We start from the raw sequence: 8,103 nt of genomic DNA on the forward strand, positions 1-8,103 counted from the left end.
TATATATATATATATATATATATATATATATATATATATATATAAAGAGCGTTGTAGTTCGCTTAAATCATTGTAGTACAGAAGTAGAATTAGAAATGAAAAGAGAAATGAAGAAAGCTTCTAAAAATGCAGCTTGAAAGTTGGAAAACGTTTAAACATTTTGGGTGTAAAGGCCCATCTCCAGAAGTGGGCATCCGGTTATCCAAATGGCAGGATTTACGCAGGCACACATTTTTTTGACCGTACTCTTCTGAAGATGGGCCTTTGCGCCCGAAATATAGAAAAGTTTGTAACTTTAATCCCTTCATTTTTAGAAGCTTTCTTCATTTCTCTTTTCATTATTCTACATATACATAACAGATGAAAGCAAAGAAGTCATCTGGTTCCGACATCCCTTAGGTACTCATCCAAAATGATTACCAGTCTTTCAGATTAAAGGACATCCAAATTCATTCTGAAAACGTGAGAAACCCAAATAGTATCTGCAGATCTAAAGAATGCTCACAGCATTACAATCTTTAAAAAAGAAGACAGCAGCCTTTATAGAAATTACAGTGGCATATTCCTCCTCTCCATCCTTGGGTAAATCTGTCAGAGTACTGATTAACCGTCTCATTATCATCTCGGAGAAAGTAATGCTGGGCTCATGGTGTGGGTTTCGAACTCCTAGAGGATTAATTGACATGATATCTTATACAGAGAAAAATGTAGAGAACAAAAGAAACCTCTCTTGCTGATATTCTATGATCTCAAAAAGGTTTTTCGACACCCGTATCATGCACAACAACGTGAATGGGCCTGAAGCAATTCGGTTGCCCTGATCGTTTTATGGCACTCATCTGGGTACTTCTTAATAGCAAGATAAGACGCATAAAAACATGACGGCAAAATATTTCCCGATCACCAGCAACAAAGATGTATATTTACTCCAACTTTGTTCTATCTGTACCTTGCAACCATGCTCTACGAAATCTTACTTAACAACGGTGGTCTGAGGATCAAGTAGTGCTTCGATAGTGAACTCTGCAATCTGTGTAGACTTCAATTATAAAACTGACCAACAACACACGTGTCAAAGAACTGTTGTACACCGATGACAACGTCTCGCCAACTCAAGCAAACGAAGAAATGAAGAAATTGGTCAATGACTTATGCCAATGATCACTTCGGTCTGGAAATTATTATCCAGAAAACCCAAATACTTTCGCAGCGTACTCCAAATTAAATCCTTCTAGATTTCAACGTCACTATTTCCAAGAAACCACTGGAACGAATAGACCAGCTTCCATTCTTCAGGAGCATCCTCTCCACACAATGTAATTCCGAGAAGGACGTCAAAACAGGATTCGAGCTGCACACATCACTTATCAAAAAACTTTTCGTTTGTGTCTCGGAGTCTGAAACTATAAACCAAGTTCATTGTGTATCAAAAGGTACCTTTATATATCTACTCACGTATCTACCCATAAATATTCAAATCTCAAAGCGTCAGAACAACACAGAACATATTAAAACATATCTAGGAACACCTAAGAATATAAGTATGATTATAATGAGAAACATATGTTCACACTTTCAGACACGACCGTAACCTACGCAATCTTCTGATCACAAACTTCATCACCTCTAGGTATATCCAATTCGGAAAGTCCGTCAGCTCCCATTCCTGTTGTAACTTCTGTCGCTTAATTTTTAACACTACAACTTTGCCTAGTTCTAAATCTACCTCCTAAGCTTCTAATCATTTTACTTGTGCGCATAGCGCCAATGATATATTGCATCAAATAGTGGTGCTTTGTGTCTTTGTGAAATTGGTTAATATTAAGCAAATCTTTTCAGAGACCATATGTTTGCTGTCACAACACTTCTAGAAACTGTAAACTCAGTAGTGTAGCTAGGAGAAAATGCGTCGGGGTGGTCCGCCCCGGGCGACGCTTTTATAGGGATGGCACGTTTTGTCATTCATAGGCTTGGGGTCGGGGTGGGTAGACCAAACCCAGGGGCTACCCCGGACAGCAGACGCTCTAGCTACGTCACTGCGTCAACCTGTGACTCGTAATATCAACTCCAAGGATGATTTCTGACAGTTTCTTGCCTTCGGTTAAACACCATAATTCTTTTTCCTCTAAGATACTTCGAGCAGAATGACTTATTTTTCAAATGGATATGTTCTCTCCGAGTGATATTAACAACCGATTACATTTTCTCTTATTCCTCCATCTCCTTTAATCCTTTTAGCACATACAAGATGCACACTCCATCACACAAACCGGTCCTCCTGCTCACGCACTCACAACTCTCACATACACACTGTTGTACTCTCGAATATATACACTCACATAAGGCACACACACACACACACACACACACACACACACACACACACACACACACACACACACACACACACACACACAGCCACACACAAACACAGATACTATTTGCGGCGCATGTACTCTATCACGATATTTTTGTCCACCATCCATCTCCACATTAGAGACCAGATATATACCAATCTACTTTCTTCATATGTTATTATTACTAGCAAATGAACCTATCTACGATGGATGCATAAAATTAGGGTGGTCTATGACGGAGTTGAGTTGAGTCTAAAGAAAATCATGAAGGTACGAAATTCTTCAGGTGCAACTTTCGCGACCTGTATAAGCGACATCGGTTCTGGACAAAGTTCGTTCTCCGACCCACTGAGGAATGTGATTCCAATTAGACCAGATTTTGTACTTGAAACGTCATCTAATTCCGAAATATGCAAATTCGTCTTTGATGATTTAAGTGAAAAACTACAAAATCGCATCATGGCTGTGTTCGCGAGCTGTCATCGCCTCAACCTATGAAATGGCAAATGGTGTGAATGAGCACATGATTAGCAACTTCCCTGGGGAAAGTCGAGAGTACTGTAGTTCGGATAAAATAGATGACGAAAACTACCACCAGTACCCACAGGATTTCTTGAACAACTTAAATACATCGGGATTGCCACTCCATAAAATCAATATTATGTGCCATTACTGAGTTGAATAGCTCCGGGCTTCGGTGTTTGTCAGGTGTTTCGGCACTAATTACTTTGTCTAGTCGGTTTATAACGATTAGCCATTTTAATCAGTATATGTGCGTGTGTAAGGCCAGGTTTTTGCTATTCAATAGTTAGTGTATAGGTGACGACTTTTCTCAGAACGTGTTTTTTCAGTAGATCATGGAGGAGTGCGTCGAGTTTGATTTTAAATACTCGACAGGCAATATCAGGTCAGTTCTGTGCATGCTCCCCTGGAAATAGGGCGGTCTGTATCTCCGTCCAGTTTGGATTTGTGGTAAATGTGATGAAATAATCTGACTTTCCCATTGCTCTCACTATTGCTATGCTGTTTTGGAAGGCCTTGCAGTAAAATCTTGGACTGCCGGTGGTAGTTAGTGGGAGAATAATTCTTCTTCCAGGTATTAATGTATCAGTTTTGTTGACAGCATCATGCAACCCTGAGTATTTTTCTGCTCTGATTGTCGTTTGATGGATTCCACTCACCTTTGCCTGCTCCGTTCCACTTTCGCCCTCTGATCTACAACATATTGCTGTAAAAATCTTCTACTTCGCATAATATGATTATCCGAATTAGTTCTTTTGGTAAGCGTAAAAATTCATACCTAATAATATTTGTCCATTTGATTTTTGCATATTGAGCTGCCAACCGTCTGTTCCCTCCTAGAGTATCAGAGCATAATGCAGCGGATCGTACAATCGGTGGATAGAGTTTATTCGCTGAGCATGTCCATTACGACAGCATATGATTACGGCTAAAGTGTTCTTGATATCACCCGGAACCAAAGCAGCCACCTCTAAATTCAAAGGTAAGTTGTACTGGCGACAGTGAGCCTCAGATGGTTTGAGCTTTTTGTCATGGTGTCGAAGGATCGAAATATCCTCAGTTGCCGAAAGTTCTATAGCAGCTTATGAATGGATTTACATGCCGAATATAACTTTGTAGTTTCCTCAATATATCCACCTGCAGATCATTCATATGTTTCATCCTATTTTTGGTCTCATAGTGTGCATCAAAGAAGTGCAACTGTACGAATAATGGCGGTTGATTGGCATCTGGCATTAAACTTCCAATGGCGTGATACACTTTACCTTGGATTTCAAATGTGGGATTAAATCCAGTTATCGAGGTATCAACAACACAACCAACGGACACAAACGCGACTGTGTTATTATACGCTCGAATATTTGTTATGAAATTGTTATCGTTTCATAACGATACAATGTCTGCCAACAAATTGGGGGTGGATTGCAGCTGAACTTTACCGTTTTCGCAACAGAGCGAAAATGGTTCTGCTGGCCAGTGCTTTGAATAACAATGTGAGCATATATAATCACCGAAGCTGCCGCAGTAGTGAGAGCGGTATGATAACGGAATGTTACTTTCGATAAAGTTTTCCTGAGTCGCGATCAAATTCAAATCTATAATCCGTTCATTGTCATATTCAGCGAGGGAAATGCTTACCAAAGCCTTATCTTGCACTTTCACTTGCACTTGTCTTGATTTTCGGCGAGCTAGAGTGTTCCTTATCTGTTCCGAAGCTCTCACTTGAGGATTTTTGCGTGTTCTTTGGCGAGCTAGAGTATTCCTGCTCTGTTCCGACGCTCTCACTTCTGTATCACGGCGAATTCTATGAGCTTCCGTAACCTTATTCTGCTGGGCTTGTCTGTATTCACTGTTAGATTGTCTCTTACTTTTTATAGCAGCAGCTTTTCTGGTAGTCCTACCAATTCCTGATTTCCGTTTCCAGGTCATAATGGCGTTGAACGAAGGGAAATTTAATAAAACATTACACAACTTTATGCATACAATAGTTATTGACAAAGTTCATAGTAGTCATACACTGATTAAAGATGAGCCAAAGCCATCACAATCATTTCTTAATAAAGCTTTTGGCGTAATTCAGTGGAGAAGTAAGTTGATTTACTTCCCTTCGCTTCTTTTATTACGAGTTATCACCCCGTAATCTTTATTTACTTTGTGTACGCTCATAAACTGATAAATTACCTTCAATATCCACTAAATGATCATACTTTTTCACATTTTTTTTTCGCTACATGGAGTAAGATAGGCAAGGCCGTTGTATTAAAAAAAACCTACTAGGATAGCCCACGGTGTGTCAGGGGAACGAGTTCAATTCTTGGGCGAAATTTCACCAGAAATAAAACTTAAAAACAGGAAGCGGAAATGTAAACTAATGGTATCTAAGAATACAATGAATTTGTTCGGGACAGATTTAATGGAAGGATTCGACCTGTGGGATCTATTACTGAATACATTATGTAACAAGGTGAAGGCGTCACAGTCCGTGTCAGAGAAAGCATCGGAAAAAATGAAATTAAAATTGAAAAAGATATACTAAAAACCAAGAGAGGCGAGAAGAACCAATGGATTTATGATATGATTTGTTTGAGGTCCCAGAACCGACACGTAGGTCGAGTAGGAAGAGAAAACCTACAGAAATGATGGAAATTAACGCTAAGAGAAAAAGATATGCCAGTTTCTCACCGAGGAAATAAAATTGATAAATTCGGGTTTAAAAAACTCAAAAGAGGGAGGTGTTGTGTCGACGTCCCTAGACGATGAAGTAGGCTAGCCCAACACGTAGATATAGAGGAAGAAGTCTAGACGTCATGGTAGTTGAGTAGAGGTCCTCCGAACGTGCGATATAACAATTATGTATGTATATATTTGTGTGTGTGTTTGTGTTTGTCCCCCCACCTTCGCTTGACCTCCGATGTTGGTGTGTTTAGGTCCCCGTAACTTAGCGGTTCAGCAAAAAAGTTCCGATAGAATAAGTACTAGGCTTACTTTGAATAAGTCCTGGGGTCGATTTGTTCGGCTAAAGGCGGTGCTCCAGCATGGCCGAAGTCAAATAACTGAAACAAGTAAAGGAATAAAAGAACAGAATAGATAGACAGAAAGACTTCATGACTTGTTCTTTGTAAGCCCCGTAGTTATTCTATTGAACTTTTATGCCGAACCGTTATGTTACGGATACATAAGCACACCAACATACGTTGTCAAGTGATGGTGGTGGACAAACGCTAACCCAAACACACACACATACACATACGCACATGTATATATACACATGTATATATATATATATATATATATATATATATAGGACGGGCTTCTTTCAGTTTCTGTTTACCAAGTCCACTCACAAGGCTTTGGCTGGCCCGAGGCTATAGTGGAATACACCTGCCCGAAGTGTCACGCAGTGGGACTGAACCTTAAGCCCTGTGGTCGGGATGCAAGCGTCTACCGCACAGCCACAGCTATATTTAGATAGAGAGGCAGACAGACAGACAGACAGACAGACTGATAGATAGATAGATAGATAGATAGATAGATAGATAGATAGATAGATAGATATTTATACATACATACACACCTACATAAATACATACGTACACATATAGGGATATGAGTGCAGATATTTTTGACATGCGCGTAGACACATACATATATTCATATATTTGTATATATCCCTGTGTTGATATATAAACATCATACACCTATATCTACATAAATACAAAATTATTTTTGTTTTATATACAAATATATAACATGTATATGGACATACAAGTGGATATGTCCGTGGGATTTTGTGCTTGTGTGTCTCACTCGCGTATTTACGTTAGCAAAAGTGTGAGTGCATTCATTATTTCATGCCATAGCACATTCCTCATTCGTGTACAGAAACTTACGACCGTATGTATGTATGTATGTTTGTATGTATGTATGTATGTATTATGTATGTATTATGTATGTATTATGTATGTATGCATGTATGTATACGTATTATGGATGTGTGTACCTATACATATATATATATACATTTATATATATATATGTGTGTATATATATATATATATATATATATATATATATATATATATATATATATATATATATATATATATATATATATATATATATACGAATGTATATGTATCAGTATGCGTGTTTATGTGTGTATATATATATATAATAAACATACATACATGCACACAGAGAAAAATAGGTAGATAGGCCAATAGATATGGATACATATATACATGTATACATATGCACACCAACATACATGCATCATACATAGTTACATACGCACATATATACTAAGTTACACTAATATATATTGCGTAAGTATACTCAGGTATAGATACATGCATGCAGAATATCGACAATATGATGAAAGAATAAAAACAAAAATATGAAAAAACTGCAAAGAAATATCCGAATCTGTAGAAAATTATCGATGACGATAAAACATTATATATTACCCACAGGAAATTTCACATTGGCTTAACGCCATCTCTGTTAAATTGTCTTTTATTGCTGTTATCGCAGTCGATGTGGTGATACAACCCTCCTTTTTTTTATATTGGTCACGATGATATTGTTGATGGTATGGCGGTTATGACGGTGGTGGTGGTGGTGGTGGTCACCAACTCCATAGTCATCACTGTTAATGCTGCGGTTCGTTGTTGTTGTTATTGTAGTTGTTGCTGATGTTGGCGATTATGGTGACGGCGGAGATGGGGTAGTGTGGTGGCTTTTAAATTTCTACTGTGTGTGTGAAGATGGTGGCGGCCGTAGTCCTGCTTCTGCTTCTGCTGCTGCTGCTGCTGCTGCTGCTAGTTGTGGTGTTGGTGGGCGATTGGTGCTGTTGCTGTATGTATTGGTGATGGCTGGGTCGTGAGATCTTGATGGCGGCGTTACTATTGATGCTGCTAACTTTGTTGCTGTTGGTGGTAGTATTGATGATGGTGTTGCTGTTGTTGTTGTAGATGGCGTTGTTATTGTAAGTGGTGTTTGATGGTAGTAGTGAGGGTTTTGTTGATGAGTGTAGTGACGCTCATAGCGTTAGTTGTTGCTGTTCTAGTAGTAGTAGTAGTAGTAGTAGTAGTAGTAGTAGTAGTAGTAGTAGTAGTAGTAGTAGTAGAGTGGTAGTAGTAGTAGCTGTTGTTGCTTTTGTTGCTGCTTTTGTAGTTGTTGTTGTTAGCGGTGGCGACAACGGTGGTGGTGGTAGTGGTGGTGG

Source organism: Octopus bimaculoides, chromosome 11, assembly GCF_001194135.2.
Source record: "Octopus bimaculoides isolate UCB-OBI-ISO-001 chromosome 11, ASM119413v2, whole genome shotgun sequence".
NCBI lineage: Eukaryota > Metazoa > Mollusca > Cephalopoda > Octopoda > Octopodidae > Octopus > Octopus bimaculoides.